Source organism: Xylocopa sonorina, chromosome 2 (genome assembly GCF_050948175.1).
Source record: "Xylocopa sonorina isolate GNS202 chromosome 2, iyXylSono1_principal, whole genome shotgun sequence".
In the NCBI taxonomy this organism is placed as follows: Eukaryota; Metazoa; Arthropoda; class Insecta; order Hymenoptera; family Apidae; genus Xylocopa; species Xylocopa sonorina.
In genome coordinates, this window is record NC_135194.1 from 9,103,138 (window position 1) to 9,129,935 (window position 26,798).

The 26,798-nt window shown below is 47.0% G+C and overlaps 1 protein-coding gene and 1 non-coding gene across 2 annotated transcripts in view; one reads left to right on the forward strand and one right to left on the reverse strand.

Moving 5' to 3' along the window:
• Alpha-man-ia (alpha-Mannosidase class I a) overlaps positions 1-26,798 on the forward strand; it is a 430,149-nt gene that overhangs the window by 32,047 nt on the left and 371,304 nt on the right. The window lies entirely within an intron of this gene.
• Positions 16,770-16,840, reverse strand: Trnag-gcc (transfer RNA glycine (anticodon GCC)). Its single transcript has one exon. It is a non-coding gene; the product is annotated as a tRNA-Gly (tRNA).

Here is a 26,798-nt window from a genome sequence, read left to right on the forward strand (position 1 = left end):
AAGCCGCCCTTCCCTACGCGTTATCCGTGGAATCGCGACGGTTCTAAAGGGGCGTCCATTAGCGACCGATTGCAGAGACGCGTACAGGTGGTTCTCAGCTGTTCCTCAGTGGAGGCGCGCTCGGGGGAACGGAAGAGGAGTCCTCCTCGGTCTGCGTCCAGTTTTTGCCACCGCCCAGCCTTTTTCTGCCTCGGAACAACACCTGTTCCGGCTGTTGCCGCGCGAGAGAAACCTGTCCGATCGGTGCGCGTAGTTGAGGAGGCGTAGGAAGCGACCGATTCTGGCGACGATGCGGTAGGTAACGCGCGTCTCTTCCCGTGATAATGGAGAAATTCCTGGTTCGGTTGCCCGTGTATTTATCGTCCGCTGGCGTCGGCTAGGGGCCACGTACCACGGGGTAAGTGGATTTTTTTACAGCCACGACGTTGCGTCGCGAATAGACAAAATTTATGGCTTCAATTTTACCGGGAAATATGCTGGCGGTACGTTTTTTCGAATATAGCCCCGCGACGTTACGAAGGATTAATATGAGAGAGTAGATTTGACGCGTTAAAATTGGTGGGAATGAAACGAGATTAAACTGTCGAACGCAACGTGGAGTACGTGTAAATGGGGTAGGGGGTGGTTTTACGATTCGCGCGATTTTATGTTCGTTGCTTCTGTTTGAGGACTAGTTTTTTGGTGTTTAGAGCGTTGTCGCTTGGTTTCTTCTTCTTCTTCTTGGGATAATTAAATCTGTCCTTGCAGGAGGAGGGAAATTAGCGGGTGGCGTTTGGTCCCGCGACGATGGCGTAGCGCCAGTCACCGCGTCCCAAGTAGAGGTAATGACGAGCGCGGAGAAGTAGGCTATTGTCTAGATCGCGGAGGACATACATCAACGTCGCGGAACAAGCACCCGAGCACTCGTTAACAATGGCGAGCGTCGCATTAATATTCGGGACGCCACTCTTCTGGCCTTTAACGCGTTGGACGTGTCGAGTGAGCCCCGCGCGATAACTCTCTTTACAGGCGTGCCGCCGCGTTCCGTGAACCATTAATTCCCGCGTTATCTGTTGCGCTGGTTGGACACATGTTTGATAGGCGCGCGTTGTTCAACAAGTAAATCCTCATTAGAATTGTTCGCGTCTACTGTGCGCGACGAGAGCTTCGTCACTTCCGTCGTCGCCGTGGCGCAAGGACGCGGTGCCTAATGTCCTTCGAAAGCTAAGTGGAACGTCGACCTTGTTATCTGTGTCAGCAGTTTCATCGATCTTAAAACTCGACGATAAATTAACCCTTTTATCCCGTCTCGTTGTTCGTTCTGTTTCCTCAACGTCGCGCATCTCGAATTCCCAATGCCTCGCTGGGAACGCGAAACTACCCCAGAAGTGGGTCAACGAAGTACTGCGGGAACCTCTCCCCATCCCTTCGTCGATCACAATGCTCGTCCGCGAATCAGACGCGAATCGGGTCGGTCTACCCTCAGACGCTTTAATTCCACTTTCGCCACTTTCGACGCGAAACAATCGAGCCCGTTAATAAGCGGTGCAGTGCTTTCGTGGACGAAGGGATGAAAACGCGAGATCGTTATCGCGGTTCTGGAAAGTGGCGACGAAGAGCAGCGCGGAAGCGAGCCAGCGGCAGGATGATCGGTGGAAAAGGATACGGAGGGGTGGCGCGATGCTCTCGGAGACAATGAGGGACGCCGCATTAATATTCGCGGTGTGCAGCCTCTCGCTTCGTCCCTTTTCCCAGTCGCCCTCGCATTCGCTCGTCCTCCGCGGCGAAGCTTCCGCCCGAGGCGAGCCGTGCGCCAGATTGCAATCGCAACAGCTTCGTTAATTACTAGATCCTCCTCCCTCCCGTGGCGTCCCGTCAAGGAGAACGTCCGCCATCGGCATCCGCCACGGGGATTTACGCGTCCCTTGGATCATTCCAACGGGACACTCGTGACGAGCGCGTCCTCGCGGATCGTCCGTCGTCGTCGTGGTTCGCTTGTTCTCTCACCCTTGACACGATACCCACATATTCCATGGGATTCCGCCTAGAAGCCAGGGAAACTTCTGCAGGAAGGTGTTACTGCAGGAAGCAGGATGGCTCCTGCTGGCCTTTGTGCTCGACGATCCACGGTTGGACGGCCTCGTCGACTGGCCCTGAGAGTGGCTTCGATCGTTTTTCTGCATGGCAACGGGGATAATGTCTTTCGAGGGGTGTATTAACATTCCGATGCCACGGCTGGATTAACGATGACGCGGCCTCGCGTGTGCAACGCTCCGGTTTATCTGATCAAGGGACGCGAAACGTAACGAGACTGATGCGCAAATGGCACTTTATATTTCGAGAAACTCGAGGTTCGTTTTTTATCAGATTTCACGCTTCGAGTGCCACAGCGTGTAAGCACTCGCTTGGGTGACGTACAAGTTTCTACGGATGGGTGATGGTTTAGTTAGGAGGACTCTGGTAGATATTCACTGGGTATGTTGGGCAAGTATAACGTATAGGAATGGCCGACTGTTCGATGTACGGATATCGTGTAGCAAAGTTGCCATTTCACAGAAGCATCGCGCTTTCATTTCTATTTTTCTCCATTTTAAAGCGATGAATTATCAAGTTTAAAACCCGGAAGCTTTCGTTACACACTGTATTTAACCATTCGGTTGGCAATGACGGCGACATCGCGGCGAATGGGCCATTGCTCTTGCTTTTTCCGCACGGTGTTTCTCGCCATTGCTAAACGTTAAGTACGGAGTGTCCCTTATCGCACTTTTTCTCTTCTGCTCGCTCCTGGTACCACCGTCGCGAGCCCGTGGAAACGTTTCCACCGTTCTTTCACGATTCCTGTTTATCGCCGCCGCGAAACGACGCTACCGAATATACTACTTCCGGTAAATTTAATTCGGGAGATAGCGCGGCCCGATGCCGCGTGGAAATAGAGAGACGGACGAAGGAGGTGGCTTTAAACGGCTCGTTCATTGTTGCTCGCTTGCGAAACTCGTTCCTTAACTCTGCGCGCTGGAAATGCTGCTCGAGTTACGCTGCCAGCACGTGCACCATCGTTTAAGAGTATCAGAGGAGTCGCTGAACAGTTTACTGGTCAGTTATTTGTGCGAGCAATTGGCCAATGATCTGTTTTTATTTACAATTAGTATAGAATGTTTTTTATAGTATCTGTAAAACAGTTGATTTAATTCTGATATATCTGACAAGTAGGAAAATAAACTCAGATGTACGGATATGTATTTAACGTCACTCTAACATCATCGACTATCGTATAATAATGCATCTTCAAATAAATAGCACTAATTTCAATAACGTTACTTATTCCATTTAGATCATACTGTGAAACAGGAATATTTTGTTAAACAATTCGACTCTCTTCCACGATCGTAATGGCACCACTCTACGAGTTCCATGATCGACCAAAGATTTTCATCGCCTTCCCCGTCTCGTCCCATCCAGATTTCCGGTCGCGTTTCACGGCGAAACGTCGAATCCACTTTGCGAACTCTAGCCGTACGCCGCCAATTCGTCCGATTGTATTGTTGTTTAGGAAATTTATGCTTATTCGTTCGGCTCTCGCGGTGACGGCGATATCGTCCCACGAATGGGCCATTGCTCTCGCTCTTCCCTCCTCTTCCAATCTTCTGTCCCTCCCCGCGACCAAGAATAAGCGAGGCGAACCTCAGATTGCGCCAGTCACCCCTGTGCTTTATCGTGGCAACCGCGAAACTGGGCGAGAGAAAAGGAGGCACGTTATCAAGTGTCGTGAGAGAGGGAGGGCGCGGATATCGTCGCGATTTTCGCGACTCGCGAGCCAAGGAAACCAGTTTCCCTCTCGAGTTTTCCTACGTTTCGTTCGCGGCGATCTCTCTGTTTATCGGCTCCAGCAAGATTGAACGACGCGACCGTTCAGACGTCCCGCAACCCCGATGGATTCGATTCGCGCTGCGGAGGGGTCGAACGCTCGGCAGGGGTAGAGAAAATTACCCTCGAAACAGAGACACAGAGACGTTGGGGTTTTCGTATGGTGATTTCCAGCAATCTGGCACAATTTACGGAACGGAAATGCTAGTGTTCGTTGCGGGGGTACGGGTAATGCGAGTTTAATGCGAGGATAATTGCTTGGGACCAGTGGATCTTGTCGTGTCTTTCTGTAATTTAGTGGCTGATCAGTATTCGAATCAGTGACTGTCTGTGCAATTGAATTTATTGGAATTGCTCGGTAAATCGGAGGTTCTACGGTCAACCCTTTACTGCAAAATCATCTATACTCTACTCATACTTGGACTAAATTTCAACAAAACCAGCCGCAGTGGCGTTGAAAACAATTCACACCGTCATCAATGGGAAGCGTAACGAAAAGAAATGCCGAGCAATAAATTGCAGAAAACCCAAAAAACCCGAAAATCAATTCGATCGCGCGCTTGCCAAACCCCCTGCGAAGCCACCCTCCGCTTCGACCCATTCCAAATCCGCTCGAACCCAGCAGAACGCAATTCGTCCGTACGCAAGAAGCATCGAGGCGCTTCGTACACCGTTCGTCGATGCTGTTAAAATTCCAATAACAGACGTCCGCTTGCGCGTCCCGTCTTCTTATGCGCCGCGCACCCCTTTGTTCCGGTCGCGCGCGTTTTTCCCGCGGCCGCATGCCGGCCAGCTTCGTCGCTAGCCGTGTTCCAGGCGCATATCATCGCGGCCCTTTCAGGATGATCCTTTTTGAAATTCCTGCTGCGCCGGAGACAGACCGTCTCGCGGTGCCCGGGTATAATAAATGTCTCTCTCTGTTCCCGTCTCTGACCCGGGCCGTGTTCCGCTGCAGCGGCCCGTCTCCGCTTTCCAGCCGTCCACGACCACGTGGACAGATAATTGAACATACATCAAGGGGCAAAGGGGCTCGACGACACACGGCCGGGAGGACTCGGAAAGGGGCCACGCGTAGGGATGGGATCAAGCCTAATACGCGAGCGCGGTCTCGAGCCAATTCGAGTATACAAATTTCTGCTATGCATTTCTGATGGAACTTCTCTGAGCATGACACTTGATCTCTGATAACTCCAAACAGATTCGTTTGCATTTCTTCTGACGCCACCTTGATTCTTATAGCTCTAGTATTTTCTAATGCTAAAAATTAGAGGCTTGTAGAGTCTGTAATATTGTACTTACGCGAGGTACAAATGGAAGTGTCAGGACAGAAGTGTGTGTTCGATTAAATTCAATCGAAACTTGCAAGATCGCGCATCCATTGGCATCCAGCGAAAACGTCTGTCGCGCGATATGTATTCTCTGTGTATGGTACTTGATCTTTGATAACTTCAAATAAATCCGTTCGTATTGCTTCTGACGTCACCTTGATTCTTCTAACTCCAATATTTTCTAGTGTCAACAATTAGAGGCTTGTCGAGTCTGTGAGATCGTACTTACGCGAGGTGCAAACGGAAGTATCGGGACACGAGTGCACGTTCGATTAAATTCCATCGAAGCCTGCAAGATCGCGCATCCATTGACATATCCATCGAACTCTAACTTGTGTCTCGTACAGTCTCGATCCAGACGCAAGGCGGATACCCGCTAGAACTCTGCGGAGGAAAGCTCGACAAAAAGTCGGATGGTACTTGGTGCATACTTGATCCCATCCGTAGCCACGGGCTGGGAACATCGACTGGGGCCGCGGAAAGAGAGAAAGAGAGGGAGGGATAATTCAGCGCGGGCAATTTCAGGCCCCAACGGCGGCACGACGATATAAATTCAGTAAACGCCGTCATTAAGGCCAATCCGAAATACCGGGCGTCTATTAAACCTGGAACTAAGATAATTACCTGTACTGGACTCAACTCGCTGTCCGACCACCGACCAGCCGCTTTTGCGGACGCTTCCCGGCTGCATTGTTGCGCTTCTTGCCGGCCCTCCGACGAGGCGGACAACAACCACCAGGCCCCCGTCGTCCGTTGTGCAACCTCGAATTTCTGGCCCGTGGACTCTTACCCGCTCGCCTCCGCGTCCCCTTTCTTCGTCGGTTCGCGTGTAGACGGACTTGTTCCCCCGTCTTTTTGATGCTGGTTACCCGCGTTGGCGGAATAACAGCGGCCGCTGAGATTCTTTGCGATAGTTTACACGGCCAGGAACGGGACGGGGCCCGAGGCAAGGGTAATGGGGTGTAGCGTACGCTTGTAAGGCGGTTGCCTCGCGAGCCTTTCAGCGGTGCACGGCTGTCGAGGTGTGATTTATCGGCCGTGTTTTGTGAATGAAGTGACGGGGTGGAGGGAACGACGCGGGGTCTGCTGAGAGCCGAGCGGTGGTTTTTGGGGTTTCGCGCTACTTTTTACACCTTCCCTGCGGTTTCTGGTCAGTGGAGGAGGGGTCGTTGCGTGCCTCTGCGATAGGAAATTGCGGTTCGCGATTATTTTTAGTGTCTGCCGATTTCTTTGACAATGGAATTGAGTTTCGTCGGTGCGTTCTGCGTTGTATTACTAGTATGTATGTATGTATGTATGTATGCGTTCACTGCTGCGATTCTTTTGTTGCATTAAAAGCGTTCAAAAAAGAAGAGGTTTTGAATGTGTCGTACGATTTTGCTACTTGGTCGGAACTTCACTTTCTGAGAAGCTGAAGAACGTTTCTTGGGAAAAATCGTAACTTTTCGTGCTGTAATTACGCAGCTTTGAAAACCGCTAACGAAACGCAATTCACCGGCAGTCACGAAACACGACATTCCACTTAATTAACTTACTACTCACGCGGCAAATGAAAATATCCCCGGTGGTGGAACGAAGTGAATTAAACGGAAATACCCGGCAATTGCTTCAATTCGTCTCCCACTGGATCTCTCCAGCTCTCTCTCTCTCTCTCTCTCTCTCTCTTTCTCTCTCTCTCTCTCTCTGGACACGATTTCTCTAAAGGCATTCGCGTGTAGCAACATGGTGCGCCGCAAAAATGTCCCCGTGTACACTTCCATGTAACACATCGCGGTTGGACGCGGCTCGCGGATGGCTAAGAGTCCATGAAAAGAGGCGCACCGTTGGAATCCGGTCAGCATTGTGCTCGAACCTGGACACCAGGGTCCAGTAGCCCCGCCGGAGGGAGAAAAAGGAACCGAGGCGGATGAATAAGAAACCCTAAACTACGTTTTTAGCCGGGCGTAACATTTGTCGGATACCGTCCGCTCGGGAGTTGAATTCGTGCGCCATCGTCGCGGGAATGTTTCGGGAATGTCGCAAACTTTTATTACACGGCATTCGGATCGACCGTCCCGAACAGAGCCGCTGAATCGGTCGATCGTGTAAGCACGATATTCCCGTGAGAGGACACCGCTCAGACGGCGATGCTTCTCTGCCTAAAATTTTCTGTCCATCAATGTTTCTACTCTCGAAAGTGTCTCGAGTTTTTTCAGTTCGAGTTGGATCTGTGGTTGACTCTTGATAGATGCACAGAAGGGGACGAGAAATGAAAACGAGCAGAATATCTTCCTCTACGAGTCAAAAGTGTAAGAGGGAGACTAAGTCGATGCTCTTGTCTTTTATTTTTGACTCTCATTCTGACGTATCTCGTTCTAATTGCAACGATGCTTGCTTCATAATCTGCTCTGATTTTATAAATATCGTCGTACGATGTCCAATGATAAGTCGTGTGTCTGCAGAAATGTGAAAAGTACAAACGATGGGTCCTAATTGTTTGAGTTGACATTGGGATATTGTAGAGTGGTGCGAGGAGACAATGACCAGGTATAATTACGCGCACGATGCAGGATTCTCGAGTAATGGTAGGTGGTTGCGAGTGCTCGAAGAGACGCGGAATCGTCACCCTCCGGCGACCCCGTCGTAAGAAAATCCTGCAGTTTACCGATTCGGGACGCTTATGTCGCATGCGTGCAGAAATTGTCGGAATATACTAATCGACGTGAAATTCTGATCTAGCTGCTCGATAATACTCGACGGGCATGTATTTCGTGGAATAATCTTTTCGTCGTGCAACTCGGTTTCCTTTCGCCAGGAGGGAACGGACGAAAGTTTTTAAGGACTCTCGGAGAAATCCATCTTTTTAAGAAACTGGGAGGAGAGTACTCGATGTAACAACTTTGTAGGCGTACACTTGAACGTGTCTCGGTAATAAGTAGACGAAATTTCATTTCAGCTTCGAAAGATAAAGTTAATTTAATAAGTTTCGACGAAGGAGCCCGGGGTCTGAGTCTCGATCAGATATAACTAATATTAACGCTTGTATTAAAGTGACTTTACGCGCAGTTTCTAGGGAAGGAAATTAGAATCGGCTCTTTGAGTTTCTACTGATTTTCTGTAACTTTATTTTATGAAATTGCTCTGCACAAAATTGTTTGAGGGTGGTACACGCGCTACGCGATAGTGCTTATTGCTTCGCGTAGAAATGAGAAAGTAATTGCTTTAACTTTAAAACGGTTCGACGTCTCGAAAGGAGCGAATTGAAAGCAAAACGTGGTTCTCATTGGAACGGACCTTTTGTCTGAGCGCTGTCATTTTATGCAACGATGGCAGACAGGATTCTATCCTTTGATCAAAGCCCATCAAAGATGTACGAGTGTAAACAGAACAAAATATTATACTCTAATTTAACGATCAACGAACAATTATTTGATCAAAGCCATTTCACCGTGAACCGTTCGTCTCCCGTGCCTTTGTTTCATCCGCGAATTAATCAAGCTGAATATCATATTTACACATTTCACACTGAAATTAATTATGAAATCTATTAATGATGCAATATCCATTAACAATCTACGCGATCGCTTCGAGCGGTATAAACACTGAAACCGTTTCGCGAACCGCTTTAATTAAATTATTAATTAGCGTGGGCCGATTTTTCGAATGTCGCGGGTGGATAGAATTTGTTTATTCGCAAAATTTCCGCTGCGAAAGGTGGCTCGATCGAATCGTTCCACGGTGAGTTTCTGGGTTGCGCGCGGTGTAATCTGTTGCGCGGCCTGACGAAAGTCAGCCTTTCTAATTCGGGACACCCTAACGTGACTTGATACGCTTGTAATTGCGAGGGAAGAACCCACGCTCGAGAAAGTTCTCGGGGCTACCGAAATTCATTCGCTTATCTTATCTCGAAGAAAATTGCACGCAAATGGACGGGCTGATACGGGAGCCTTAATTAAAGCGATGCAACGGGGCGCAAGCTGGCCGCGTTCATTTCGCGAAATAGGAAACACCGTTTCGAATCGTAAATCCCCGACTATGACCGACGATCTTCGCGCTTGGTACAGTTATTAACAATTCGAATCACCCTGGATCGTACGCTACGGAAGAATAACATTTTCATCAGCCTTACCTCATCCTTGCAGAGATATACAACGTTAACACATCAGAAGAGTATCTGTAAAACTTCTTAACGATCGTTAATACTTTGACGCACATTTTTGGCTTTACGATCGCCCTCAGAAACACATTTTTTTTCGATTGTTTATGAGATGATGCCAGATGAAATCGAGTGTAAGTTGTATGTTTGGAAGTGAAAATTATCACATTTTGCCACAGTTTCTCCCTGAAAACTTTCTACGGCTGTAGTCGTCATTTGCTCAGCCTGTCATTTTTTCTGTTCCAGAAGCAAATGACGGCTATAACCGTCGTGACGACTATACGACATTTGCTTTACTAATTCATTGTATTTACTTAATTTATGAAGAAATACAGAATAAATGGTTCATCTTTACAGAATCATATTTCGATTGCGTGAACTGAAATGAACTAAACTTTTGATCGACTGTTATAGCAATCATTTGTCTCTAGATGTTCAAATATTCCGAAACGAAAAAAAAACAACTAATACGCTGTCTGGCATGCTATCATTTTTTTCTAGATGTGTTACTCAATAATGTAACAAGTATATGTATTAGTACACTTCGTATTAAAATACACACGACGACTATAACCGTAATTCGCGTCAAAGTGTAAAATATTTTTTCGCTAAAAGAAATAGAATCGAATGATCGTTGCGTTTTAACCAACCCTCGATCCACGCGTGCGTACACTCGAAACGCAGCAGAAACACGAGGAAATCCCCAGGACAAGGTGTCGAAGCCGTCATATATTCGATGTTGCGCGTGATTTGCTCGCGTCTGGCCCCTTTCCATGCAAATGCTAGACGGAAGAGAAGAAAAGGCGGGAACCAGGGGGTGGAGGGCCGGCCGTGACATTGCAACGAAAGCATCGAACGCGGCGGAACGTCTGCACCCCCGTGCAATCCGTTCCAGGCCTCTCCGTCCGCGGCCAAGCCCGTCCGGCGATGCGTAAAATTAGACTCTCGGCTGGTACCGATCCCAAGATTTCCCACGTGACACGCCGGCCGAACGTAATACTTACAACCGCCCACGGAATTTCTCTTCTTTATTCAAGGCACGAACGACGGGGACGAAAGTTTCCGCGAACACGTGGACGGGTACGCTCCTGGAGGGCTCCGTTGTTCGAAGTTGCGCACAAGTGGTTAGGAATTTTCCCGGGGTACGTGTCGGAAATTTCCAACCAGTCTTGTTGCCGATTTCTCGTCAGCTTCTTAATCGTGACTGCTCTTCGTTGGAAAAGGAGGATAGGACCTGGGTTCAGCCAAATTTCGCTGATTTTCTTCGAATTTCTTTTGATTTCTCCTTTAAATGTTTCTGTACTGCTTCGTTTCGTACAGGATAAGAAATACTTGAGTAATCTGGGTTCGTTGATGATATTCGTGTCAAATTGAGTATACCACTATCCACATTGACGTTATTTATTAGAGGACTCTTGTCCAATTGTAAATAACTTCTAGTTTAGTTTAGTTATAATCTTTTGAGACCATGGCTCGATTTCTCGTCAGCTTCTTAATCGTGACTGCTTTCCGTTGGAAAAGGAGAATAAGACCGTGGTTCAGCTAAATTTCGCTGGTTTTCTTCGAGTTTCCTTTGATTTCTCCTTTAAATGTTTCTGTACTGCTTCGTTTCGTACAGGATAAGAAATACTTGAGTAGTGTGGGTTCGTTGATGATATTCGTGTCAAATTAAGTACGCCACCACTAACATTGACGTTATTTATTAGGGGACTCTTGTCTAATTGTGAACAGTTTCTAGTTTAGTTGGGTTTGGTGCAGCGATAATCTTTTGAGACTGTGGTATTTGTAGTTTTTCTGGTCCTTAGAATTTAGCTTTCTCTTTTGTTGTACTAGCAGACCCTTCAACTGATTGATACTTTCGTTGCCACATGCGACTACGGTCGTTGTTAGAGACCCATGGAATTTTCCGTGTGCGTCACTCAAGGGTGAACTCGGTACCTGAGAGGGTCCTCCGGTTTGAGGACGGCCACTTAGTTCTCACATATTTGTCCAATAGCGTAATTGGACCGTTTCACTCACCACTAGTTAGTTCGTAGCTTGATTTTCGTCCTATCCGTCCTATCCTCAACCCCCACAAAGACTTAGTTAAGAATTGTAGTGCTTTCGGTTTTTTAGAACGGTTGTTTGAACTGTCTTAGCCCTCAAGCTAAGATCAACGCGTTAATAAAGTTAATTAGAGTAGATTTTGGAACATTAGCGTTTTTGTTCTTCTTTATAAGGGTGGTTGTTCTTCGAGCATCAGAGCTTAGTTTATTAGTCGACATACCGTTGTATAAAATCCACCAAGCTCGAACCATCGACGTTCCAATCGATAACCACGAGGAATACCAAACAAATGGAGTACAGAGGATATTTGTTAAATTCCTCGATTTTTTTGTGGTGTTTCTGTTCTGGAAACAACGTGATTGCCGATAGCGTGCTATTTTATTGGGGATGTTTTTTTCACAATGATCGCAAATCGCTTAACACGCGATGGTAAATCGAGTCAAGCAGATTTTTAGCTCGCCGCTACTTACATTTAAATATCATCCTCGCGGTATTTTAATTCAGGCTTGAGAAATTCGTTTCGTGGAACCGTCGATCGCGCGCGTATCGGTTACGTACGCTGGAACGAATCAAGAAATATTCGAAGCGCCGGGGACGCGGAATTGGAAAAGGGGATGCCCTCCGTTAACCCGTTAAAGATTGTAATTCCCGTGTAACGGTGCACGCGATAATTGTAACATTTATTCCCTTTAGCGCGCACGTTATTGCGCGAGCGGATTTAAAGTTCAAAGTTTGTTACCCGGCTCTCCATTGGATGTGTAGACGAATAACGATACTGGCTGGAATATCGTTGCGTAATCTGCATGCAATTCGTGAGCGGAAACTTGGTATTATCCCTGGAGTACGGTGTTCGCAGGATTGCCGTGACGGCAGCCGAGTTTCTTTGCGAATGGTTAATGCCAGCCATTGGATCCGCTGTAACGTTTCCCCGTTCGTTCGACACTCGCTTTAAAATCAAATAAATTTCACGAATTCGCCGACGAAACGATTCTCCCTCCACACTTTCGCCGCTACTTAAAAACTCGTCTTTTTTGGTGTCCAAAAAATCCTGTCTCTTTCTGTTACACCTGCTGGTTCGTACGTGCGTGAAAGTTGCCAAAGTCTCGCGCTTTTTGTATCATATTTATTCCCGTCGAGTTGCCCGCGCTCTCCGCGTTACCATATTCGTCGACTTCCAATGGATCGATCCTCGTGTATACAAGGTGAACGGGTTCCGTCGAATTATTCGATCGGAAGAGTTTCCACTTTCACCAGAAATTTGCTTCGTCTAATTAAGTTTTACTTAATTAGCCACTTCTTCGGACTGCAACTAATTAACGAAATAATTACAGTTCCCGTTAAAAGCGAGGAATTTCCACTTCTAAAGCGAGCCCTCGTAATTCCTCATCAGAAATGTTCCTATCGGGAATGTTTTTTTTCAAATTAGAATACCGCCCATTATCTCGAAACTTTCCCCATTAATTCATCCGACGTTCTCTCTCCCTCTCTCTCTTTTTCATCTACGATAAAATAAATATCGTGTATCCTTCTTAGAATCTTCGTTCCCCTTTTCAACCTCGATCTCGTCGCGTACGAAATTTCTCGTGGTCGTCGAAACGGATTCAGGCTGAGGCCCTGAACCCGGTTCTCGACGGGACAGGTCCACGGGGACCACTTCCGGTGAACGACGAGGCAAGAACGCGCGCGTTTCGCCTATTGGATGGAAACAAATAAGGGAGAACTCATCATCCGGCTCGCTTGAACGACCCCGATAAAACGAATCGAGCGAGATAAAGGACGCCTCGCGTCCACCCTCCTCGCCGCCGATTTCTTTCCCCCGAATCTAGCGCGCGATCGCTCGAAGCGTCGCTCGTTCGATCCTTTTCCTCTCGTCGCCGCTTGTTTTTGCGAGCCCTCCTCTGCCGGGTCCCTGGGAAATTATAGCCATCGCGCATCCAGACGTTTCTTCGAATCCCCGCCGTTCCACCGCCACCTTTTTGCTGCGAGGCGCGCTCGTGACGCTCGCTTCGCCCCTCGCAATTAGCGACGCAGCGGCTACGCGGAATTCGTTATTGCGAAATTACGATTGCGAGCGGGCCGCCGCGACACGCACACGCCCCGTTTCACCTCACCTTTTGTCCGAGTCGCGGTAATGCACGCGCGAGGGCCACGGATGACGTCCCCGCGTGGCATTTTTTCCTTGGTAGCACGTAACCGCGTCCACGCGCAGGTATTAAAGGGTGGATGCGAGTAGGTGGTGCGTGTAAGACCGTCGAGAGGTAATGGCAGACGTCCGCGTTGTTGGTGGTCGTCTCAAGGGGTGGCGAGTAATGAGTTATTAGCGGCGCAGATAACTGGAATCGCTCGAGATCTGTAATTTTCGAGGTTCGTATGTAACTTCAGATATTTGGGACACTCGAACGTTTTTTAATGGGGACATTTTCAAGCATGAATTCTTTGTCGTTTCGAACTCATCAAATTTAGAACTCTAAAGTCCTGGAGTATCTCTGTAAATTTGTAAACTTCCTTCACACGCATTCTCTTAACGTATTATTTAAAATATGTTTAAAGATCAATTGTATAGCATGACGTTCGAAACAGAATTTTTTTTCCACGTACGAGTGCCTTTTTCACTCTGGTTTCTCATTAATGGCGAGTTCTTCCCCGCGACGCACTACTGCCCTTTCTTTTAAAATTTTCGTCTCGCGACTGAAGGTTTTCATGGCCCTTAAAAGCGGCTGTAGGACGCGAAGGGGTGGCACTTAGGTCATGGGTTGTCTCGAGTGGTGCTCCGTGCTGCGTAAAGTACGTTCCTTGTGCATGAAAATACCGGGCCAAGTACTGTTGCTTGTTTGCCTTTAGAATTGACTAATAGAAGAAGAAGAAGAAGAAGAGTAGGAAGAAGAACCGCAGAGATACTTGCGAAACATCTCTAATCTCTGTTTATCGCTTGCACGAGCAAGACGGTGATAAAAATAACTGAAACAAGCTTCAAATAATTCCTCGTCCAACTGATAACTTAAAATTAGGAATATTCTATCGAAGCATAACAAAATTATATAATCAAACACCATGAATACCTATCGACTCTAAACGAAAAGAAGATTGTCAACGTTGTGACCAACTCGCGTATACGACTCTCTCGTTCTTTTTCACCAACTGGCGATACACAGTTGTATTGGTTAAAAAAAGACTGGAGAGAGGTACACAGAATCGATGAGAGAAGACGTGTCGTTTCGAGGAACCAAGTAACGGGAATCCTGTTTTTCCGTGGACAAGTCGTGAGACATTGACGTAGAGGAACTGCGCGAACGAGAACCGGCGGCTGTTCGCAAATGATACGATGATAAAGATGCAAATGCGCACGCTGGTGCACAGGTTGTATGCAAAGCGACCAAGCTCCGTTGCACCCCTTCTGGGGACCGCGTCCCGTGACCGGCTCATAAACTAACACATTTCGGTTTTCCTTTGATCCGCGCGCGCAGGTCACTCGTTGTTACCCGGCCTTTTGTAAACGTCGATACACCGGCCCGGGATCGTCGGCTGGTAATTGGATTTTGTAATTACATGCAAATTCAATTACCATCGGAATTAATTACGTAATAAAATCTCGCGTACACTGGGAAATCAAAGACACGATCTGTCTTTTGTACTTCCGGGCACGTTGCCTACCCTTGTAGTCGCTCCGATTTACGGTTAGGGGTGGCTGTCTGTCTCGCGATATTTGCTTAATATCCGACGTAAAAAGTCGCGCTATTGTACCATACATTTAGGTATCGTTTTTTGTAAAAATTCTTCGAATATTGCTGAAGCGTTTCATTGCATTCTTTCAATCGAAAGTCTTTTTAATACATTGAACACCGTTTGGTTTAGCATAACGTTACAAATGTTAACAGAACAGCCTTCATCTGTTACAAGATTAGCGAAACGAGGCTTCAACAGCTCGCGATTATGGCAGGAAAAATAGAGGAATGGAGAACCTGATTTTCTTGCTCCGTTTCAATCGACTGAACATTACTGAATGATCTGCTAATGGAATTATGCTTGAATACGATACTGACTTACAATGTCCACTGCTTACATCCCAGAGATTTGTCACTCTTTTCGAATCGTATCGTAAGATATTTATGAACTTTCAGAAACGAATTCGTTGACGGTGATTCAGTGATAAAATGGAGAACGTTCAGCATTGACTCGCATGCTTCCGATATTTTCTTCCTCGCGACCATTCGTCTAAGACTGTCCTGATTAGAAGCTACTCTCGTGAAAGGGTTTCGTTGTTCGAACGAAAGTAGTCAGTCGCGCTCAAGTATTTATTATACACCCGACAAGCGTGTTCAAGTAGCTGAAGTGTGGGTTTTAAGAGAATTACGAAATGTAGGCCATCGACCACCCAGGCCACCGCTGGTAATAAGATCGATTTAATCTTGGGAGCTCGTTCTGAATCTTATGCACCGTTCGCGATCCTATTATCGCGTAATTATCACACTCGAACGTGTTTTCTATGATACATGGCGTGCTGAAAGGCGATTCTGCACGACATTTCCTAAAGGAACGATTGCGATTCGTGGAAAATCGCGTTGCACAGCTGTATGTAACGCGAAGACAATTGACGATTAATTACTCGTTTGCCACTCTCCGTGTTCGACGCTCGTAGTCGAAACTTGAGCAATATTTCCTCAGTCTCATTTGTTTGCAAAGTAGAACAGCAGCAATGTCTGCGTGCGTTTTTGCGTGCGTTTAAAAAAGCGTTTAACAATTTATGTGTAATTTCCATTAACAAATTGTTGGAGGAAATGTTCGTTACAGCTGGAATATTTGTTGCAGCCATTTCCGAGCTGTAGCAATCTTTTTCAGCTGGCGTCTTTACTGAAATTTTGAAAGTCATGTAGAATCGAGGATACAATGTATAAAACATGTTCGTATCTTTACCGTGAACATATGTTCCGCGGTATTACCGTAAGAGTACCTCAAGCGTGGGATTTTCCTCTGGTTTTCGCCAGATGTGGCCACCTTACTGTCAGGCATTCATAAATTTATCATTCCTTTACCGTCCTCCTCTGCGATTTTTGTTTTATTCTAAAATATCGTCTATTTATTCTCGCGTACTATTTCAGACATGCACCTATCCATTTTATTAATATTCTTCCTCGGTTTCCATGAATTAATCTGTTTACGATCCAAATAAATCTCGTACAATAAATTGTGCAATAAGAAATTATAACAGAGTTTCCAGAATTAAATGAAATGATTACGATATAAAATTTATAGTGCAAAAAGAGTATAATTTTTCTGATAAAAATATAGTTTTACCTTGCTACAATCTTTCTTTTTCACGATTTAAAGGATATTTGGTTTTATTTTGTATAAAATAATTAATAAAAATAGGTTAAGTATGGATAATTTTTTATGCATTGAGAAGAAACAAAAAGAAATCTTGCATCGGCCGGGAATCGAACCCGGGCCGCCCGCGTGGCAGGCGAGCATTCTACCACTGAACCACCGATGCTTCGAATACTACTTCTTACCCCTCTACTTGTAAGGAACTTAAAATGGGTTACTAAATAAAAGCCAATACTTCATTCAACAACTTCATAAAACATAACAATACACTTTAATAACCGCCTCTAATATCACACTATCAACAATCACTTAATTAATCAACTCTAGTAACCACGTTAACTACTTCAAAATAACACTCAGATCTCACTTAAAAATGCGTATTAACAACATAAAAAAAATACAGAATTTGTGCTGACAAATTAACGAATAAATTCGTTCCTCAACGCGTATCATGACGATACTTGCGGGCCAATTTCGCACGAAGGAATACTTTGATTAACGACACTCGTTCCATGCGAGAGGATAGACTTGCCACGGTGTAATCGCGATCCGTTACCTCGTGTCGCGCATTAAGCGTTTCAGCATCCGAGCCGATCCATAACTTTCGTCGTTGGCGACTCGTATCGCCTGGGATCCCGTCTGGTTGATACGAGATCGTAGATAACGAGCGTTTACGCCGGAGAGGATTTCAAGTTCGGCTGGAGTCTAAGGCTGGAGCAAAGCGAGTGGCTCTCGTTTCAACCCTGTTCACCGTGAGCATCCTCCTACGGCGGGCTTCTTCCATCGAGCCGTCGCTGGTCCCGCGACTTGTAATTAAACCAACAATGCGGCTGTCTCTTGAAACGTTTCCACCGCAAACTTGGGCGACACGCGATGCGACTGCGATTCACCAGCGGATGGCGAACAGAGGGTGGACGAAAATTAATATTTTAGGGTAGCTCGAATCGCGTAACTTTCACACGACATTGGTTAGAGTCTTCTAATAAATCTGAAGAAGAATAATTCCCATGGACGACACAGAAATTTGATACATCTTGCGATTGAAAAAAAGGGACACCAACAGACGCCTAACACTTGTCGAAAATGGAGTCAGACCGACAGTGGAAACACCCTGTCAGAGACAGACGAACGAAACCTCCGTCCAACATAATTCCAGGCTAGTCTCCGCGTAGCCAGGCCTTCGAGACGACCGCCAAGATCTCTAATTCCACGGAGATCACGATCGATCGGATTTGCTCGGTCCCGATTCGTGTCCCGTGACAGGCAGGTGGAGGGATCGCTTTCGAAATCTCGCATAGAGCAGGCTTACGAGGGCATCGCCGTTGATACACGGCCTCCGCTCGACGCGATTCCGTGTCCATGTCAAATGGGGTCGAGCCGATGGGGTGGGACGAGGGGCGACCCCACTCGCGGAAGAATACCTCTAAATAAAGAATAGCTCTAATACGAGCGGGTCGAGGCGAGGGAGGGTCGAGACGGGATGGTGAACCGTCGATCCAGCGGTTCTGCTAACTTCCCCGTCAATCAGCGTAAGCCTCTTTTCGTGGGCTTAAGACGATGACGCTGGTGGATCCATCCGGTGGAAGAGGAGCAGCAGGTAGAGATCGACGTAAATGTTTTCGTGGATAGAGAAGAGCGGCGGTGGAGAACCAACCGTTCCTCGAAGAGGGGCGCTCGTGATTCAGGGTGGTCCATTTTTCGAATGCCAAAGATCGCTTCGTTTCTTCTTCTTTTTCTTTTTTTATTGCTGTCGTTGGCGCGGTGATAAAATCTGCCGGGTGTGATGGATTTGTTGGTATTTTAGGACGACGCTGGGACTTAGGACGCGAGTGAATATCTTCTCTCTTCTTGTGGAAGATGTGTACAGATTTTATTACGGAGTTTAGCTTTTATGGGAGATACAAAGTAGGAATGTTTCATCTTTAAACAGTCTGTTTAGGGATTTTCTATGTGTGGGAAGTTTTTGAATTAGAAAGTGTGCAAATTACTCGGTGGTAGCGGCGAGATTAGGTTCAGATTCGATCCTGCGATCGAGCCATTACGTCTATCCCGTTCGACGAAGATCCATCTCAGCAAGAAACACCTCAATCAGGCTCTCGTCGCGATGAAAACTCGTGAAGCTGCCGTTCGAAAAAAGAACGCGCAGTTTTTACGCGCAAAAACACCCCGTCGCTTCGTCTTCTTTCGCCTCGTCGGACATCTCCTTTGAGTAATTAGCCTGCGTCATCCCAGCGATGTGGACGGCGCTATTAATCTTTTTTCGTTCTTGCTCTTTTTTAATGCCCAACGCAGACCTGGAGACATTTTCGAGTCGCTCGAAAGTTGTTTTCAAAACGATGTCAGATAAAACTCGTGAAACAAGATTAAAGGCTGATTAAAATTTTATATCCTCGATGAGAGATCAGAAAATAATTTTGAAACGGTTACCAATTTGTTGCGATTAGGAAAATTGTATTAGGAAATGTTTTTAGGGCTGCGCTTGTCTTAACAAATATCGTTGCAATATCGCGCGACACAAAATGCCCTTTTAAGCTACGACACGCGGAATAATTCCGATAGATTTCCGCCAGGGACCCGGCAATCCTTGCGGTACAATATGGTGTCGATTGGAAGGTTTCGTTCGGTCATAATTTGTCGCAGGTGGCTCATCCCGACGTTCGCTCCACGGGAAATCTCGAGCCCCGCGTTCAAATCCGTTCCAGCCACTGGCTTCCTCTTTTGTCCCAACTCTTTCTCTCTCTCTCTCTCTCTCTCTTTCTCACTCTCTCTTTCTCCCTCTCTTCTTCTGATTGCAAGAATTTCGTTGGTCGTTCCTCGCTCGAGAGATAAATGGGAGCAAAGAAACGACGTCCATGCTCGCCTCGAAATTTCATTTCGGTTTTTCACCGATGATACCTATTTTCCCGATGCGAAATTCAACATTCACGACTTTGGCGATGCCTCTGTTTAATGCCTCAACGTTAAAAGAATCTTTAAATATAAAACTGAGGAATTTTAAGCAGAGGAACAAAGAACGTTGCATTTTAGACGCGAGGATGAAGTCATTCTTTTTTATCCTGACCAAGAATGGCGAACAGAAGTGAAAGTTCAAATAGTTAAACGAAGACTTCAAGGATTACCACGGTGTCTAATAATTTCACTTTCGTTTGCGATTTGATCAGAGCTACCAAGATTCAATTTGGAATTTGACTAAGAAGTGAATATTTTCCACGATAGAACCAAGATCCGCCCTTTCCCTCGTTTCACGCGAAATTAAGGGGAAAATCGTTTCCCTTAATCACCGACTTTCCATGATGATCGTGACGGGGGGGAAGTTTGTCCGTTTTCTTGCTCGCTGAGCATTCACGATGGAAGACAAACACCCTCGACGGACAGATGAAACGTAAACTCCAGCCAGCCCTCGTTTTCCTTGCAATTAGCGGCGATCTTCGATCGAGACTGTTATTATTCTTATCGATCGTTCGTCCAGGACCATCTGACCTCAGCCCAGTGGCCCTCTTCAATTTCGGGGATCGACATTACTCCGTGTGTTCCCCTCGAGCTGAATTAATTAGGAACTGAATTAATTAGAAGCATCCGATGTAGTCCTCGATATTCCTTCCATTACATATCCACATCCGAGACGCTCAAACGTCTCTCGAGAAAATGCCATCAGAATTTCTCAAATTTCAAAAGAAGAAAATGCTTATCGTACAAATCCACCCTCTAAAAATATTTAAACCAATCATCTCTCATATTTGAAAGACAAAATCACTCTGGACCATGTCCACAGTTTTACACCCCTTTGATTACGAAACAAACCAAGTCACAATGACCCAATATCGACCATAAATTCTTCGCAATTCCCATACCCAGCTGCGGTGGTTAACGAGAAGAGAGGAAATGATTCCAGCGCGGGATAATCGATTTCCACGTATCGCGGATTTCCGCGATTCCTCGTCGCGGTGGATAAACCCGGGTTTCCCGATGACTCCCGCCGGTAGCCAGCCGATAACACGACGCGGGGATCGACGTTTAAACGGGCGGGTCGCGAGGGCGTACCAAGATAAGGGTGGTAACACGGACGGACACGTAAATGGCGAAACGGATAAAAGGGTTCGATCAGCCGGCGTTACGAGCCGTACACTGGATTATCCTCGAGGTTCGGCCGGATTACGAGCGAGCCTCTCTCTTCGAGGGATCATCCTGCGGTCACGCGAGCCTCTTCACCCCTCCGTGAATCCATCCTGAGAGTGCTTATCGACGTAGTCCCGTTGATGGCCCCTTACTTCTTACAGGAAACAGCGCTTTTCTTTCTCGCGGACGCAAGGGCGAAGGGTTTAGCCAGCTTTCTGCGATGGCGTTAGATGCTGTCGATAAGATTCAGAACTAGATGAGTAAAGAGTGTTGTTTAAGTATCGTTAATGGTAATTCGTTAGGTAGTTTGCGACAGTCAATTGTAGAAGCAACCAGAATTTATTCAATTAACTACTCGATGTTAAAATGGTATGTATGTACTTGGACATTTGGGAATTAGCGAGCACTTTGTTCCAATTTACACGATCCAAAAGAGCGACAATTCTCGTATAGAACTGTTACGTTGTTTGTTCAGTCTATTAGGAAGATGTTCGAGCGTTACGATACAGGATGTCGAGCGAATAACTACACTTTTCTAATTTTTCAGACGTCTCTTTCGTGAATAGGAATCTATACAAGCGATCGATCTTCTTGAAGCCTCCATTCTCTATAATATATTTCGAACACGTCGAATACGTATCCATAGTTCCGAAGAGTTCCCGCTTGGGCAAAGATTGAACGACGCTTTCGATCCATTCTCGAAACGTCTTCCAGGCGTCACTGTATCGCGTCCGACGCGTCTGGTCGGGAAAAGCAAAACCGTGCTGGTCGACGCTGTCGATGCCCTTTCCGTTTTCGCCACGGACACCCTTTACCGCGTCGCGTAGCTGCGGGAAATTTTTCATAGATCGCAGATACCGCTTTCATCCATTTTAATGAGCCAGAGACGCTGTAATGAATATAAATCGCTGTGTAATACGCGCGCAACTGTGTAAACGTGAGCTTACTTTAACTCTGAGAAGGTTTCACGCTACCAGCCAGATCGATGAAATCTTTACGCGTGAAGGTTTCGCTCGATGAAGATCGTCTCGCGTTGATTTAGTTTCCACTCGAAATTTCCAAACTGTCTCGCACTTTCTTTTGCCTCTCTGGTTATTCATAGCCCCAAAATTCGTGCGATTCGAAGGATACAAATTTACACGGGTCCCTCGTCGTGCATCCGACGCACAGGTCCCATCTATTCGCTGGAGTCCACCCAGAAATTCACCGGGACAACGGTTTCCTCCTGCGTCGTCATGCATGCGGCGTCGCGCGCGCGATTTCTCCCGCTCCAATCCGTCAACGTTCAAAGTTATCGCGTCGGCAACTTTCCCGTGGAACTTTCATAGTCGGACAATATAACCGGCGACGAGAAAAAGTCCTTAACCGCGTTACGGTGTCGCGGGCCCGCGACAAATCGCTACAGACGTCCCCGCGGGAACCACCCCGGAGGAATTGCTCGGCTCGAGAAGATTAATCCCACCGCGAGCCAGGCGCACAGTGGATGGAGGGCGAGACGGGGATGAATTTTTCGCTTTTACTTGGGCCACGGTCTGATTTCTTTTGCCACGGTGGACACGCTTCGACCTAACGAGGCTATATTAAACTCGCGGCTTGTCTGACGGCGGACGTATAGCCTGGGCTCCTCCCTTCTGTTCCGTCCCCGCTATTCGAGACGTCCACTTGGCATTTGGAACGAGCTTATTTCCCGTAATCACGGCTCCGTGATGTCCGCCTCGGAAACTTTTCCGCCTCCTCCGCTTCCCTGCTTCACCTGTGCATTTCTTTTCTTCCCTGGTTCCAGTGTGCGAGTTGTACGATACAATGGCGGACGATCGTAGACGTGAAACTGAGTCCACGTCCGTAGCTACTGCTGCCAACTGTTGCAGTTCAGTTTCTAATTTTGCTTGGACTATAAATTGAATTTATCGTTCTGCGGAAAGATCTTAGCTACTTAGTCGGTTGAAGGGCGGTGGGAAATGGTGGTGGAAGTACGTTAACGGTATCCAAACGAGGTTTTCCGACTCCTCCACGGAACAGGTCCCCCGTCGGAGTTCGAATCCGTCGTGAAAATAAGAGCCGTTCGATGTACGGTGTTTCTTAAAACGCGGATAACGTTTCTTCCCTGACGCTAAAGGGATCGGTCCCGCGAGAAATACGCGAAGTCTCAGGGCATGCGAAATTGGAGGATATTGATTTCCCCGGAGGTATATACGTATCTAAAAAGTGGACAAAGGGAGGTGGAACGAAGCGACGGGAATATTTCATGATATCGGTGAACTTCTTCTCGCGGATGAATATTTAAAAGAAAGAGAAATGGGGAGGAGAGGAACGAGACGAAGAAACGGGAACGGTCGCGCCACGGCTCGCGAGACAGGAAAGAATTTTTTTTTCGGGCATTAAACACGCTTAAAACTTGCCACCGTCGGAGTTACCGTGCCCTTTTCACGGTAATTTCCAACTTTTTAATGAGTTTCATGTATCGGACCGCGGAGAGCGCGGGGAATTGAACAGTCCTGTCCTTTACTCGAACGAGACGCGAGCAGCGCCGTTTCTTCTTTTACGATAGGACGCGTCGAAGTTCGTTTGTCGACTGACAAACAGCGAGATCGACTGTAAAGTCCTCAACGAAATGCTGAGGGATCACGAGCAGAGCCTATGGTAAACTACCAACGGAAGCAACCGCGTTTAATCACCTCGAAATTCCACAAAACATTCCCCCAACGCAAACACGGGGGAAGCCAGCCATGAATAAAGATGTCCCTCGCACGGAAGTTCGTGGAAACGGGGGAAAGATCTGGCAACCGGTGGTTTTGGCGTCGCGACGTCCGCGTCGCATCCTGCCGCGTCCGTGGCGTTCGCGTTAATACACGGTTTCACGGGATTTTCATCCCCCTTAACACTCGAGCCTCGTCACGCCGCGGGAGGCCTCGCACGCGATTTGCATCGCGGATGACCGTTTCACGTGCCACGTGGCTGTTTCCTCTTCGCGCGAGGCAGCGTGTTTTCCAATAAAATTGAAACACGCGATAAGCTCGATAGCGAGTCGTCGACGTAATTGCGAGAGGAACAGTTTCAACTGAATTCTGTCGTTACGACACCCTCTCGACGTCCATAAACTTCAAGCTGCCCTACCAACTGGCGAACCATAAATCTTGAGATCGATCCGGTGCGTCCGAGAGAAACGAAAAACGGATGTTAACCAAAAAGTGGAGGAGACTCGCGAAGCTCGATGCACGCCACGGAACGGTAGCTCGCCGCGCAGCGTTAATTTCCGTTTCTGCCTGCTCGGCTAAAACCGTGAGCTCGTTTAGCAGTTCATTAGCCATGCCGTTCCTCGAACGGCAAATTATGCAAAAGGCAGAGCAACCCAGCCCTTACCTACCTCCTTCTTCCCTTATCACACGGAACGGCGATGGTCACGTCTCAACCCTAGGCGACCGGCTATCCTCGTTCACGATCTTCGACGGTCGCCCTCCCCGCGAAATCTCACGGGCGGAAGTCGCGGCCGTTCTCCAAAAGACCAGCGACGTGTCTCGAATAGTTGCCACCGCCAACGATTTACGTAACTGCCGCGCTTCTCGTCGTGTCCACGTGTAAATGGCCACCGTGAATGGCCCGCGTTCTGCGTGCCGCGCGGTTTACCTTGGTAATCTTTGATCTTTATGTCGCGAATGCGGTTCGCAACTCCTGAGTATTGGTAGAATGGACCGCCATCTTTGAGAATAAACCAGTAGCGCCGTTTAAATGGCAAAAGTACCGGTTCTAGAGGATCGTGGCCAGCCTCGAATGTCACTTCGAAAGCATCTCGCGTACAACGTTTAAGCTTGCGGGAAATCAGATCTGCGTTTTTATGTTTAGAAACTATTTGTTGCTTTTGATAGTTATTTTGAGAGTTTTTAATTAGGTAGAAATGGTGGTGAGACGTATGTAGTCTTATGGTTCGTTTGACTCTGATGTGAAATAAATTGATTTTAATAGTTGAAGGGGACTCGATTTTGATACATCACTGAGAGAACTTTATTACTGGAACGGTCGACGTGCGGTTGGTTTGAAGTAAATTCGTTTGGTTACTTCAGGAGTGTTACGGGTGTTAGAGTACCGACACTAATAGGTGCGATATTTCCTCGCAGCGAACGCGGAGAAACGATGGAATTAGTGTTTAACCGCCTTCAAATTGACGCCCGCAATTCGTATTGGTTTTACGAGCCTGTTCTCAGCGAAGGATTAACGGTCGAACGCGGGCACCGATCGTAATTTTGCGAAAGAGGATTTTGAGTGAACTATAAAGTGCGTTCGACGGCAACTTCACCGTGGCCACAATTTAGTTACACTTTCAGAACGAGAGTAGTAATTCTGAAACAAGATGGAACTCGTAATAAAATTATACGAATGCCAGAATCAAAAATTGAGATTCGAAGTTCGCATGATAAACGTAGACCAAATGAATTCGAAAACTCGCGGTAGGATATGCGCCTACGTCAAGAAGACAGACGTCTGCGGATCTGCGACGACCCCTCAGGAGCTTCTCTTCTCTTCTTCCAACGCTGCTCGCCAACGAAAGTTGGCTAATTCTCGTCGCCTCGCCGTAACGAGATGCGCCGTAATTTCCGCGCCCAACCACCTGCGGAAAATTTGATACCTTACGTGATACCATAATGAACCCTTGTGTTCTGTTCGCGGAAATTAATGTTTACGCCGCGAGCCAGCGTAACCCCGTGAACCAACCAACCCCTGCGTAACGTCTTGGCTGAACCATCGGGGGTTGGGCGAAACTAGCGCGAGTAAAACCTGCGCTTTAGACGCGAGCTGCCACGAAAATTCCGCGCACGATTTGTTGGAGAGGCGAAGGAGCCTCGACACTCTCCACACGTCGTCGTCCCAGCTGCGACCCGGGACCCAAGTTACGTTCATATGCAGAATAAGGGCGTCGATAAGCCTGCGTCGACGGCTACCCTTGCTGACTGTGGACGCGTTACGTGGCCTGACGAGCGTTGAGGAGGTTCGATCGTGTTTAGGGTTGCGGGTAGGTTAGTGGGTCGGTGGTTAGAGCCGGATGATGCTTGGGGTTCGTTTCGAGGGTTAAAGTGGTTGAGCGGATGCGGATGTCGATGGGTTAATGGACTGTGGGCTGCGTTACGTATTAGGCTGTCGATTTTTAATCGAGGGGTGACGTACGTTTTAGTTACAGCGTATCAATATTTTCTGGTAGCTTCTTGTCATTCATAAATCCAATTTTCTTGAGAGATATCAGGGTTTAGCTATCGTAGAAGTATACTCATGTTCAAGATCGTAATTTCCGCCCTGTAGATAGCTTTTTCGTGAGATCGTTTTCGATGGAAGCATATTGAACAAGTTTTTTGTTTAAAATAGTGCGATTGCTTTCTCCCTTTTTCTCTGTTCCATGAAATTAACATCATGTAACAGTACATGCGTGGGATTTGGTGAAAATTACAGTTTTACAAATAATGCGATCTACTGTGAAATCTTTTTACACGTCCCGTTTTTTACAAGCTTCATACGGTTCATTACATTTTTGAACGAACGAGGACTTTTAATTATTCGCAACGCAACACTTTTTCCCTCTCAGCCGTTTCAATTATATTTTCCTGGTCCAATATCATAGAATGTTGAATCGAAACGTCAAATGAGCTCTGAAACGCGAGCAATATTCTGCAATACTCTAGGACTGAGCATAATAGCGACACTTCCACGAAAAGAATCCAAGTCTATCGATATTGCGACCAGAGCGCACACGAAAACTGGATGTATGAATGTAAATATTGTTGAGCGTCGCGGAACGCGTTCCCAATTTTCCTGGAAAACGATATCGAAGCAGTACGGAGTATTCAGCGTTTTTGCATAGAGGACGAAATAATCTTGGTATTTCCTCAGTCGGATTGCTGCTGTCGTTCGTGTTGGACCTCGCGTGTCACCAATGTCGCGCTTGTCGTGATTTTCGTTTCGTTACCGCGCCAGTGGTTCACTTGTATGTGCAGTGAAAGTGTCAATTTGCAGCTCCACTTTCA